The following is a 7,229-nucleotide window of genomic DNA, read 5'->3' as shown; positions in this document are numbered from 1 at the left end:
TAAACCATGGCTAAATGACTGACACGGCATGCATAATTGAAACATAAAGCCATTTCTTCCATTCAGTTTCATCAATGGGATGTATTTTATTAGGAGATTAGGTTACAGCAATTAAGATATTGGACACTCTGTTACACGGTGCAGTTAGATTTAAAACAAATGCAATACCACTCACCCGTCACTGCAATCTATATGACATGGTGAATGGCCCTTCCTTCCTACCAGAAGGATGAAACACTGGTATGTCTTTTTGTACAAAAAAGACCACTGCCTAGTAATCATTGCTCTTCACTAGAATGGTTATAATGTCCCTATAATACTCTGTGGTCTTTGTGTATAGCTGAAGAATACAATAAAACTATAATAGAGTGCTGGGTTTAAAGCGTTCATTGAGGTAGAGTTCCTTGTCCATTTTGGTTGTTGTTTTATGTTTTGTTTTGTCATATGCTGACTAATTTCTCCTGGCCTTTTATCAGGTTTCTGTACAGAGATTTCTAACCAGATTTGTTTCATGGTGTAGTAAAGGTACACACGTAGGAACATTAACACAAAGACCCAAACACAAAGAAAGGTGAGGAACAAAAACAAAAGAACATACATACCAAATTATTTTGGAGCAAATGCGCCCTCGTCTGCAACATCAACATTGCACCCACACACCCAAGGGAGTAAGCTGGCAGGTTCTGGATCATTCCGGAGACAGCCAGCAGGGCTGACCCGCCCTGCACAGCTGCCTCGCATCAGGACCTCGTCAGGGGAGGTATATTAAGGAAGCAGAAAGTCCAGAAGAGGCAGTGGGAGAAGCTGAAGCAGCTGGAGAGGAAGAAGAGGCAGCTATAGAAGGCAGAAACTGGGCAACTCCAAGCTTTGCTGCCCTCACCGCTGCTCTGCCTCAGCGACGCAGGAGGCTAAGCTATGACCGCCCACACCCATTCCTCCCAAATAGCCACTGGGAGGCTACCCTGGAGGCAACACAGCCGCAAGCACTACTGGACTTGTGAAGCATCATCAAACTAAAAAAACCAAGTACATCATGTGACCTTGATTCCTGTCAATGTGAAGCGGTGAAAATTGGATGAGCTTCAGTTTTGAGCTGTCAGGGCAAAGCTCTTAACTTTTTTTTCCACTTCAATGTGCATGGTAAATAATCTAATATAACACATTTGCTCATTGCTTTGAAGGGGATGATTGAATATCCGATTGAATTACAGTGTTTTATCAGATTAATAAGGTCTGTTAAGACAATACGACTACATTGTTTTTAAAACCCCAACTATATGAGCTTTGAGGCTTTTACAACCAAACCTACAAATGAGTAGTTACGGTCAGTGCACACTGTGGATTCCTGCTATGAACACAATGGTCATTTTTTCTCTGTGATGCACAGAAGAAAAGCCCCTTCATCACCTTGGCAATTTATAGGAAATTCTTTGACTATGTATTTTGCCTTTCTAAAATACTTCCTAAAATCCACTTTTACTGGAATAAGCATTAAATTACATTACATTTGTTTTTCCAACTCTTAAAAAGACAGGTTTTCAAATAACATTTCAAATAGCAGAAAAATCATATTATGAGCATAAACAATTGTGTATATACAGTACATTTATAAGCTTAGTACATAGAAATTATAAAAATTATATAAATTATAAAAAATAATAAGTGCTAGGTTGTATGTTGGAATGTTTTTTTCCTCCTTTTCCCTCCTTGTTCCCATCCATGTTGCTTTAAGTGGAAAAACAACAAAGCCTTGCATTTTTTCTATGGTGTTCTCTGTTCGCCTGGCTCTAAAGGTTAATGAGGTGTGTTTGCTCTACAAAGAGAACAGTGCTCTTTATGGACATCGAGGCAGTCTCTGCCCAAGGGGTAACCATAATAACACCCCTCAGTTCTCATTATCCAGATTATTGATTGGTTGGGGCTACCTGCCTTCCCATTATCTTCACAAGCCTCTCCGGCATTAGCCACTCAACCTGGTCAACAGGCTTACGGCTGCCAGACAAGCAGCCCCAGCCAACCAGGCCGCCCTGGGACTGCCACTCCAGCCTCGTCAATCTCCTCTTTCTCATGTCCTCCTCTACCTCCTGTCTTTCTTTCTCTCTATCTATTTGTATCTCTTTCTCTCTCCTGCTTGCTCTGTCCAATGTTCAAGAAATGTTGGCTGTGTTTCTTGCTAGAATGCTGCATTTTGTTCCCGCAAGAAATGTGTTTGATCTTCAGGGTTGTCAAAGGATTGGAGTAACGTGTTGGCCCACATAGGGGTACTCAGAAATAAAGAATACACAATAATGTTCTGAGAAAACATTCAGATTAGGTACTCATGCCGACCAAAATGGTGAAAGCTTGTGAACAGAAGCAGTGCCATAGTAAATCAAACAACGGACCAGCACTTTCACTGACCTGTTGGAAGGGGGCACCGTGGAAGCGCCTGGCACCGTGGAAGCCTGGCAGAGTTAAGAGAGGATAGCAGCAGGTGGCACATATGGTCCAGCTGCCATCTTCCTACGGACCAACGAAAACTAGAGGCTGGAGGCAGCTTGTTTGAAGGTGAAAGAAGAACTGTGATGGTGTTGCGGTCAGATCTGGCAGACACTGTAGTGGAATATCGGCAATCTCTGCAACTGATACTCTTCCAGCTTGTGGAATATGTCCCCCCAGAAACCAACATACTAGAAACCCAGTGCAACACACCAGCAGGTTACTTCCACATTCCCAGGTCTATCAGGAATATAGTTGGCGAAGAAGGCAAAAATAAGTTAATAGTCTTTATTGAAGGGTTAATTTTGGACTGGTCGTTGGGTACCTGAAGGTACTTTACAGATACCCAATCAACTGTAAGGGTCAGTGGAATGATGGCAAGGCATTGTTCACATTACATCATAACCTCCAAATATAGGGGTAGATTAATGTTCATATCATAGAGACTAAAGCTGATTATTTTCCGGGATTTCACCTATATCTTTAGAAGTTTTATGATCTGTCAAAGGAAAACTAAAGCCTGCATTCAAGTAGACTACCCCATGTAATGGTAAACATGTATTTGTCCTACCATTTACAGAATGTTATCCTCAGAGCCTTACTCAGAAAATATTTAGAAAGTGAAACATTATTTATAATTTGGCAATTTGAAGTAGAAACAATACACAAACAATGACATAGCCAAATAAAATTAAATAAGCCTACAATACTTACCACAGGCATTTGTATGACTGTACATGAAGTATATTTTCGCTTATTGGATTATCGTCTGCACAAAGAGAAGTGGGTGGGGGTTCTTTAAGAGTCTCAGCCCTTTTGAAATTGTCGCCCACCGGCTGGAGGGCGCACGACCACATTATACCGGAGGATCTCGCATCATACAGTGCACGAAGTTTGACCAAACCTGACTGTAACGGATACTTGTTGTCAACTGTCCAGATCAAAGGTTTGTGAACGCTATTAGCCTACAGTTTTGAGAGATGTTCGTCTTAACGTTTTGTCTAAAAGCTATTTGTTTTGATGGGCGCGTAAAAGTTATTTACCCGCTATGTCAGTCTGTTTCCGAAGTGACTTTGGAAATGCTGTAGTATGTGTAAATCCTTTTTAGAAAGGGTTTTACATGCATTGCATAGGCTACTTATCAGTCTCTATGTTTTGTAAATCATTTAATGGTTTCTGGTTGTATACATAGCCTACATATGTAGCAATGTTTTTTATGACTTGAGGAATGACATTTAAAATAGTATACTGTCTACAGAATGTATTCAACCAGATGCCAACTGACAGACTTTTAGCTAGTAGGCTATTATCTTTGCCAAACTGCGTCAAAAAACATTTTGTGAATGGTCTGGACTGAAGCAAAATTCTGGAAACTATGTGGCTTTTCGACAAGCATTTTGCAAAATAGTAAATGCTTTTTGAAAATGTAGTTGCCTTTTCAAAATAGAAATACATTCATACTAAGTATACTTTATCGTCAAATTACAAATACATAATTTAAACAAAACTATGCTAATAGATGATCACAAACATACTTCAAAGCAGACAAAAAAAGTTATGCTGGCTTTTAAATACATTCCACCAAACAAAATAAGTTTTCCTTAATCGTGTAAAACTATTTACTACTACTAGTATTGTGTACATACAGAGAATTAACTATCAGTTGCTCTGAATAAGAGCGTCTGTTAAATGACTAAACTGAAATTAAGTTGTGTTATTACATTTTAGCAGATGCATTTCTCCTGACAGGTTTGTTGAAGTAATGAGGTTTATATGCCTTGCTCAAGGGGACATGAGGATTTTGTTGTTGCCTGTGGATTCAAACCATAAACTTAGCAATTTGTGGACCAATGCTTTAACCACTTTGCTAGCAGCCCTGAAACCTACTCCAGCATTGTCACCCTCCATTCCAGAGCTTTGTCGGTGGAGATTGAGGCCTGTACACTTTCAGTAAGTATATCAGAATTTTTGATTGCCACAAGGTATTCACCAAAATTAAATGGATCAGTTATGGGTTACTATGATAATAATGTGTAATTGTTTCTTTGTGCTTTAGATTGTTATATATGTTTATTAGCCCCGTGTGACCATAGCATCTTGTACATCTGTTTTTCGGTCAGTATAAAATCCAGTAATAATACTCATAAGCATGGATTGTTGTTAAACATTGTTTAGAACACTACTAGTCTAGTTTCAGGTATGTATAGAGATATGAATAGCTACACTGAACACACTTTAATTAATGTCCAGCCATTTTCTGTAATACATCAAGGAGCCAGCATTTCATGAAACTTGACTGATATCGAACAGTGAAAGCACAGGAAAAAACAATCACACTCTTTGCCAACACTGTTTGCCTTGATTTATTTGAAACCGTGGAATAACCTGCTGTTTCCTATGAGGTGGACCAATGTGCCATGAAATTGTATGACACTGTGTGTTAGAAATACATTTTTTCCAGATTCCTTTTTTCATTTCAGTCAAGCCATACTAGAAAACCTGAATTAAATTAATATTTCTTATTTTTAGATGTGGTATTTCTAACATGAGCTCCATGGTGCTATGAAGATAATCCACCTTCTAAATAGAAATTAGCTATGGTTAGACCTATTATAGCCAAAATATTACAACTGCCAATCAGACTAAGTCTCTAATTGGATCCTTATTAGGTCCTGCTTGAGGTTCTTTGTCCGGTTCCTAATTGATGTTAATAGGAAACGCTTGGAGCAGCTGCTGTGTAGATCTGTATATGTTTTATAATGTCTTCTATATGCGCATTAGTAGAACAGCAGGACCAGGGGCCATCAGACACAGGGAAGTGATATTATATTATTACCATATTATATGGGCTATCCCCGTTGAGCAATCAGAGCGACCATCTATTACCTCAGTCTGATGGCTAAACACTGGACTCTGGATTGGATTTTAGCTTCTAAAATCTGTGCTTGTTGAGGCTTTAAAGCCCCCTCAAAGATTTTATCTGAAATGTGTTATATTATATTACTATTCTCGTGGGTTATTTATTAGATCAGTTGACGGTAATTAGTAATAGTTCATTTCAATCTGATGTAGGTGTTGTAATGCTGATCTACATTGTGAGGCCCAGCTGTAATCATATAAGCAGCGAGCATGAAACAGAGAACCTGGAATTAACACTAATAAAGCCCTCATGCCTTTTTCCAATTCCAAAGGGTGATTAACTCTCACTATTTTTATGCTGTATGCATTGAAAATACATACAGCATTGTTGTTCATTCGCTTGATCATTCACTCAAAATGAGATTAATTTTAACCTTTTTATGAAGTTAAATTGTTTAAACTAATTCTGAATCAATTCCCGTAACTCATTCTAAATCAATTTATTTGAGATTCATTTTAAACTGAAAAGCACTTACACATCATTGCACTTCATTAGCTGGGGTTAGCCTTCTCTATTCACCCATAGTCAGTCACTGGTATACTTTTATTTACAAAGCCTTTCTGGGTTTGGTAACTTATTTTTTAAACATTTATATTTCAAAAATATTTGTTGGGAAAAGGGCTTTCATGTACTCTGCCCCATCAGCTTGGAACACCTTACAAAACAGTTTTAAAGTGGAAGATCTTTTAATGAATACACTGAAGGCAGAGTTATGGATTCCCGCGCTGAGTGCGATTGTAGTTTTTAATCAGCACCCACAAGGACAAAGAAAAACTTGGTTGTACACAGGTATCCAAAATATAAGGGAAGAAGAACAGAAAGGCTAGTCAAGACAGGCAGAAGGAGGTCTTAAACAGAGTCCAGACAACGGTATAAGTGGGCTAATCTGAAATCACATAAGAAGAAACTGGTCAAACATGGGTAGGCTGAGAGGAATATAATAATTTGCTAAAAAGTCCACAGGTTTAGTATGTTACTGAAAGCAAACAATACCTCACAAAGAAGCAGGGACTGACAACTGACCTAAGTAGAGTGTGCTAATTAGGAGCAGGTGTGCAAAGGGCAGGTGGAATTAATGAGGGAGAAAACATTGCTCAGAAAACAAAAACCAGACCCGGGAAAATATTGAAAAGGGAAACAATATAAAAAAAATAAAAATAAATAGAAAACAGAGCCTTGCAGAACTTTTGTTTTTAAATCATTGATGAAGGACTTTGAGGAAGATTTCTTGACTTGTCACTACTTATAATTTGTTGTTTTGTTAACATTTTATTTTGAGAGTCCCTAAAGTGTGTCTGTAGATGCAACATTTTAACTATCTACTAACCCTAGCCCTTACCTATATCCTAACCCTAACCTTTATTCTATCCCTAACCTTAACTCTTACCCTAAACCTTATTCTAAACCTAACTCTAACCTTAGCAAGCAGTTATTTATCAACTGATATTTTTTTTCATAGTTTGTTAATAGTATCACTATCTATAGAACATCTACAAATTGAAATTGGGACTATTAATAGTGTGATCGTTTTTTATATTGTGATTTCTTAGTCTTTTTATCATTAGAATACTTGTATTTTTTATGTTATCTTTTTGTAATTCTTATATAATGACTTTCTGCTGCCTTTCTCTTGGCCAGGGCGCTCTTGAAAAACAGATTTCAAATCTCAGTGAGCCTTTCCTGGTAAAGTAAAGGTAAAATAAATAAAAAATGTATTCTAAATCAGTCAATAAATATTATTCTAAAATATTTGTGTTATGATTATTGCCACCCATGTATTTATAAATGTTTGTACACTTCACTTGCCAGGATAACAACACTGAGTCTATAA

The sequence above is a fragment of the Esox lucius genome, chromosome 8 (assembly GCF_011004845.1).
Source record: "Esox lucius isolate fEsoLuc1 chromosome 8, fEsoLuc1.pri, whole genome shotgun sequence".
NCBI lineage: Eukaryota > Metazoa > Chordata > Actinopteri > Esociformes > Esocidae > Esox > Esox lucius.
The sequence above is the reverse complement of the archived record's forward strand: the minus strand, read 5'-3'. Positions refer to the sequence as shown.